Source organism: Hydractinia symbiolongicarpus, chromosome 11 (genome assembly GCF_029227915.1).
Source record: "Hydractinia symbiolongicarpus strain clone_291-10 chromosome 11, HSymV2.1, whole genome shotgun sequence".
Taxonomy (NCBI): domain Eukaryota; kingdom Metazoa; phylum Cnidaria; class Hydrozoa; order Anthoathecata; family Hydractiniidae; genus Hydractinia; species Hydractinia symbiolongicarpus.
Window position 1 is genome coordinate 7,048,923 of NC_079885.1, and position 7,195 is coordinate 7,056,117.

The following is a 7,195-nucleotide window of genomic DNA, read 5'->3' on the forward strand; positions in this document are numbered from 1 at the left end:
AAACACCCTTGTATTCGCATAGACGGCTCCAGTGCCAAGCGGTGTCCTTCAAACTTTAGTCCGTATTTCTATAACTTTCCCCTTTTAACCCATAAGTCTAGTCACACGTGCCCCGTGCGCTCCTTCACCCCCCCAAAAAAAAGGATAACGACAGGACAATTAACCCCGCACCCTGATGAACCGCATCAGTGCCGAACAGTGGTTATACGTCAAATGCACCAATACGCGTCCGCAATCCGATACGCGTCTTACCCTCCCATGCAGCCCTTCGCGAGCAGTTGTAGTTATTGTAAATCAGCAAAGTTAAGGAACACTTATATTAAGTCATAAGCCGCATTTTTCCCTAACAGGTTGTAGCCTAGAAGTCCGTGGTGAAAAAGCTACAACCTTTGCCAGTCTATATCAATTTATCGCGCGTCCCTTTACCATTTATTCCCGCGATGCCCCAGAAACTTGAGGTAAGAAATTTGTGACTACTGCAAGATGGTGGTTTTAATCTTGTCACGCATATCGCTCCACAGCCTCTTGCCTAGAAGCTTAGATAAAATTGGTAAATTTAGCAAGCGATAGTGCCACTAGTGCATGTTGTATATGGGTGGGTACAGAGATTGTTCAAATTTGCACTTCATTGAAATTAAAAAAATAGCATAATTTGTTGATTTAAATTTATTTGGAAAAATAATTTTGTACGGGCTTACCATGGCAGTGGGGAGGTGTATGTGTGTGAGAGATATAACACTAAAAATAGCGATAATCCCTGTATTTTATTGTGCTTTCTGATGCTGTTGATTTATAATCTTTTTGTTGGATTTGATAATTGTTTTGTTTTGGTTTTCTTTGATTTTTATGGTGGTCATTGGATTTGGTGCTTTTTCGATTGGAATTGGAGTTGGTGTTTTTGTAGTATAATTTAGGTGGTCGGATTTTGAGATTCATGAGTGGTACTGGTCGCTGCGTTTGATTTGGAATTTCATCTTTTGGGAGGAGTATAGTTCTTTTAGTTATTGTTTTTTTCTTGTTTGTGACACAGGTGGAAACAGAGCTGTAGAGGGATACTTACCAGACTTGGAGAGGGCTGGCCGCACGTTACGTTGTCTGGTATGGGTGTAGGTATATGTATGTAATGTAATTGTAATTCAATTTGGTTTAATTTATATTGTATGTCCGTGATGTTTTCATTGACTTGTTCCAGAAGAATATGGTGAAGGGAGGTGGCTGTATGTTGACATAGTTAGTCGCTAAATTTATTGCTAGGGACTATTAGCTCCAAACTTGCTCTTTTTTTCATATATTTTTTTTGTATTCAAAAGCAGTAATACCTAATAAACCTATATCAATAAAAAATATTTAGAAAAATTGGGATTAAAATGGAAAAAAATTAAAAGAATTTTTACCTCAAATCTTATGAAAAACATTTTTCCTCCAGTCTTGTTCCGGAAAAGAATGACTTGATACTCCGAAACAAGACATTGTCTTAAGAAGGGAAAAAACAGGACATAATTTAAATCTTTTTCTAATTAGGTCCATATTTTGAAAAAGTTGTACGCTACAAGTTATATTTCTTAAGCCACGTCAAACTTATTTATCTAAAATCTTGCTTTTTTTGCCACGCAAAAAAAACATGTCCTTATGTCGTGAATGCGACAACACTTAATATTCTTCTAAGGTATATACAGTGTACTATGTATAACTCGAACAGCCAGGAGGAATCGGAAACCGCTCGAGTTATAGAGAGGTTCGGGTAATAGAGAGTTGGAAGTTTTTGTATAAATTTTATATAAATAGCCAGTTAGGCGTGATTTTTCTCCCGTATATGGGGACACTTTGTATTTTGTTTTGCAGGACTTCTTTTCTGCTTCACGTTTTGTCCCAGCAACAGATTGTAAAACGTCAATACAAAAGAATCGTGTTTACGTTTTATTCGAATGACATTCGAATCATTAAAGATACATGTTGTAAATTATAAGGGTTCGAGTAATAGAGAGTTTTTTTCTAGAGTTTATTAGGAAATCCCCCCCGTGCCAGCGAAATCGTTCGAGTTAAGAAGAGATTCGAATTATAGGGGTTCGAGGTTATAGAGAGTCCACTGTATATGCAAAATGATAAATCATACTACAGAAATTTTTTTCCAAATTCATAAAAATGTTGAAAACACGAAACCGAAGACAAAAAACATGCATAACACTTTATTACAAAAATGCTAATTCATGGTGCCATGAATAAGTAGAACTTAGTCCAAAATCTTAAAAACCGATCAAGATTTTTAAAAAATAAACAAATTCCTAGACAACTTTTCAGGCTCTTTTCTGATGAAATTAACTTAAATTTGCAGGATATTGATTAACTTTTATTGATCACCCAAAAACATTAATTCCTGCGAAATTTTCTGCCTTCTATCGCCTGCACTACATTTCATGCACATGAGATTTTAAGTAGTTCCATATTACTATTGATTGCATGGAAGATTGTAGGAACTTCCTCATTAAATAAAGCTTAATAATATTTTTTACTAGTCAATAAAGCCCGTGGAATAATCCACTGAGGCAGCATAAAAATGAAAAAGAAGCGTCATTTGAAAAAATACAAAAAATTAGAACCTTGTTTTTACATTGCTCTATTGTATAGAGCTTAAACTGCTCATCAAGAAAATGTATATAATGATGTTCTTTTGATGAACGGTTAATGAGATATAATATAAGGTGTTTAAGGTTTTATAATATAAGGTGTTTAAAATTTTACTGACGTCAGAAAAGACTAAAATTATTTTTGTAGAAATTTGCATACCCGTTGCCTTTATCGTATAGATCTTGAAACGCTGATCAAGAAAACGTATAGGATCATGTACTTTTGACAAACGATTGCAAAGTTATTAGGGTTTAAAGGTTTTTTGATGACATCATAAACGCGTGCATTCCGAAACGGATTTTGGGACCCAGGTTTGGAAAAGTTACCCAAATTGGTCTTAGGTGGTTCCTGTTACCCACGCGGTGGAAAATCATTGACGTCACCACTTCGTTTCCAAGTTATTTGGCCTCAAAATTTTACGTGCACTGTAGTGGCTTCATTAATTTAATATAGGATATTGACGTTAAAGTAGTGTTATTGACGTCGCGCCGTAACGTCATAAATTTAACAAATAAGACATGCATTTTTCGGCTACATCAAAGGAAAATGAGCATATCCACTTTACCTGTTACGGACAGACACAGTCTCTGTATCATTATAATAGACTAGCCGATAAAGCCCGTCGAGAAATCCACTTAGGCAGATGGACAATGGAAAAATAGGTTGTTTTAGATGTTTTGCTGACGTCGGCAGTGCAGATCCCTAAAAAATTGGCGGAATTTATTTTAGTTTTTGATAGTAATGTGTAAAGATTGACACGCTGATCAAAATAATGTATAGAATAATATGTTTTCGAGGAACGCCTAAGGAGATATAAGGGTATAAAAAAATTGCTGACGTCATCAAAGTGCCGTCAAACCCTCCAAAAACTTTTTTAAGAAATTTCTATACCTGTTGCCCTCCTCGTATAGATCTTAAAACGCTGATCAAGAAAATGTATAGTATCATGTACTTTTTACAAACGGTTGCAGAGATATTAGGGTTTCAAGGTTTTTTGGTGACGTCATCAACCCGTCCATTCCGAAACGGATTCGGGGACCCAAGTTTGGGAAACCTACCCAAATTGGTCCAAGGTGGCCCCTAGCTACCTACGCGGTGAAAAATCATTGACGTCCCCACCTTGTTTCCAAGTTATTTGGCCTTAAAGTTTTAAGTGCACTGTAATGGCTTCATTAATTTAATATACTTTTCTTTGACGTCAATACTATTTTAACGGTAAAGTTTCATAAATTACAGAACAATTTTATAGGCGATGTTTTATAGAATTTGACGAAGAAAATTGTAAAGAATATAATCCACTTTGCAAAAGTGACAGACAGACACACGGAACTGGCGTATTATTATATAGATTAAAACTAAATAAAACAAATTAGGTACCACAGTTCCTAAAATGGGAAAAAATAAGATATATATAAATATATAGGGACTTAAGATTGACAGTTCTGACCTTTTACACTTTAAAATTAATATATACCACTATTTTTATAATTAATACCACTATTTTGAATTCAATAGAATCCTCTTATTCGTAAAACAACAGTTTTGAAATGCTACGCTAACTATATATAATTTAAAAATAAAGAATTTCTTACTCACAGTTTCTAAAGTTTCAAATGCTATAGATTTTGATAAACTATTTATTTCTTTTTTTGTCTGGTATCTAGCTAAAACATAATAGAAAGAAAACACTCTTTTAACTATAGCTAGCTATATATAACTAAGAACGGCTAGCTAGGGTTCTCTGAATAAAAGTCTAATAACGGTCTATAAAATAAAACAAGAAGCCCTGCGGCTTTAAGATTCCCGTCATTAGTCTGAAAGATTTTGAAATTTAAAATAGACCTTGAAAACGGAGAAATATGGGGTAAACAAATCACGAGTATCACAATTCTCAACTATTTTTTCAACTAACCTACAATGTTAAAATACAACTCAATAAATAAAAAATAAAAATTTTACATAGCTATATGAAGTATTCTAAAATAACAGTTAAAACTTTAACTGGATATTTTTAAAAGTGATCAGGAAAATTTTGGAAATTCCAGAATACAAAAATCTTGCTACGTAAAAACTTGACGATTCGAATATAATAACTTCTGAACGAGCTCAATTTGAATGATGAAGTAGTTCATTGTTTATTAATTCAGCAATAAATACATACATATTACCATTTCAGTATTTAATTTACTCTCTTGTTGAACATTTTTGAAAATGCTGGTGGTGCATGGTTTGATAACAGCTGACCTGAAAAAGAAAGTATGTTTTAAAAATAAGAAACATGAATACAATTTTACCATAAGCTGCATTAAAACCAGGTTGTTTAAATATTGTCTCTTTTTTAACCTCTCTTTGCCTCTTTGATTTAAAAAGGGAATTTAATACAAAGATACAAATCCATGCGATATGATGCACAAGTATATTTAGTGAGATTTTTAAAAATCAAGTCATTTCTAAGAAATCTTAGAAAAATATTTTGTGATACTTTGGGTTGATCTCAAGAAAGATTTTCAAGCAAATTAGGCATAAGGAGAACTGATAATTAGCCAGTAACAGAATAGTTAGCCGTTTTTAATGGCGCCATAGCTTGGTGGTTATAACTCTGGCACTTTGTGCGGGAGAACAGGGTTCGATTCCCCTTGGAGGCAATTCAATATTGGTGAGTGAATGCTACCATAGCCCTGGACTAGGACTCCCTATATAAGCTATGACCTTTCCTGGAAATAATAGACAAGATTTGTAAGGGTAGCCATATAAAATATACAGACATTCTACTTATCTATGCAGAATGATTATATATACGGTGTGTACAGTATAATTAGCCGCTTATACAGCTACTTATACGATATATATCTTTTTACTTAAATTTTCACTTTTCTCCGTTATCGATCTCCCCATAGCCATCTATATTTATATAGATCAACATAAAGTTGTGCTTCAATTAAAACCAAGAAAAAGAACAAGAAACGATTTTGCAAAAAAGATATAATTTTACTGTAGCTTGCAGCACATGTCGTCTATATTATTAGCAGTACATATGTCGTCTATATTATTAAACAACAAAACTATTCTGATTTCAAGGAAAAACATGGAAAAGACGCAGCTAGCTGTAAAGAACACAAAGAAGCTTTTAACGGCTAATTATACTAGGCGTAGCATCTAATTATCCTGCATCGGCTAACTATATATTGTTACAGGTTAATTATCAGTTCACCGACTGCTTAGTGCAAGCAACTTTTGTCACGTTTCGACAACTTTTCTGCCAAAAATATTTAAAAAAATCCTGTGCGAATATATATATATATATATCTTTTTATCTGAGAGAAGTAGTCCCACAAAGTGTCATTTGGAAGTTATTTTTAGCCCCCCTTTTTCCCATAAGAACAAGAGCTGAGTGTCCAGTCATGGAAGAACTACACAAGGCAGGATAAAGGGTTTTTTTTGCTTGCTGTTTAAGAAAAAAATCACTCTAATCAAAGCACTATTTTGCTTAGCTAGCTCCATAGCTAGCTAGCAAGTAATTTCGTGAAGGGGTATGCCAGCACCAATAAGGAGATCCAAGTCAGCACCAAAAATTGAGATAGCTAGCTAGCCAGCACACCTTTCTCACTTAGCTATATATAAAATAATTCTTACCTGATAAAATACACGAATTTAAAAAGTAGTGCTTAGCTCCCCATCAATAAAGCTACTACGACAAAACCAAAGAGCTGGCCTCTTTGGTTTTGTCAAGGGGCGACCAGCAAAATGTAAGCACTTTTAGTCATGGACGCACACGGAATGTTCTGGCCACACGAAGAGTGCACTCTCTGTTCGGATTGGTCATTTAATTGACAGAGATTAAAATAAAGCATCTTCATTGGCTTTCGAAAAAATAGAATTTTCCGGGCGTTTAGCCTGGACAAAAACTTAACAGCGTCCGGGCTCTCTGCTGTCTCTCTCTATCTATATATACATATATCTATCTCCCATCAGGCGATTTTAAAGATTCCGCCCCGCATAGCGGCGACGGAAATCAAATAGTAGCAGTGCAGTAGCTAAAAACCCAAACTGTCTCAATAAAGGCTATAAAAAAGGATACTTCAGTTAGAGCAGTCTAGTGGCAGGCAAATAGATAAGGATGCCCGTGAGTATTGGTTTTTAGAAGCTATTTACAATCTCTATAATATAATTTGCTTGAACAACTACAAAATTATTTGTACTCACATCTTTGTGCAGCATTTTAAATAATTAAACACGCATAGTTACGCACTTGAAGATACTTTAATTTATGCAAAATTTGTAAACAAATAGGCTAGCTTTGTTGTTGTCTTTATATATAAACAAATCGGAAAACGAAAGCATAAGAAATATTTCCCTTTTCTTTGCACGAAGTTTATTTAACGGACTACTTTGATTTATGCGGATATTTCTTAATGTAGTAAAAGTAAAGCTTTAGGTATATCACTTGAAAGCAAGCTGATGTACTGTAGCTAGCTGCAGCTATTAAAATATGATTTTGTGAACATTTCTTTTTTTAAGAATATGTTCAGTAACCTAGTAGCTGCATTGGTTTTCTGCATTTTTTGAAAAT

At 34.2% G+C, this 7,195-nt stretch overlaps 1 long non-coding RNA gene across 1 annotated transcript; it reads right to left on the bottom strand.

Moving 5' to 3' along the window:
• Window positions 1-4,505: 4,505 nt before the first annotated feature.
• LOC130614527 (uncharacterized) lies at window positions 4,506-6,933 on the bottom strand. Its single transcript, XR_008975898.1, has 2 exons — window positions 6,259-6,933; window positions 4,506-4,869 (listed from the first exon to the last, which is right to left on the bottom strand). It is a non-coding gene; the product is annotated as an uncharacterized LOC130614527 (long non-coding RNA).
• Window positions 6,934-7,195: the final 262 nt, after the last annotated feature.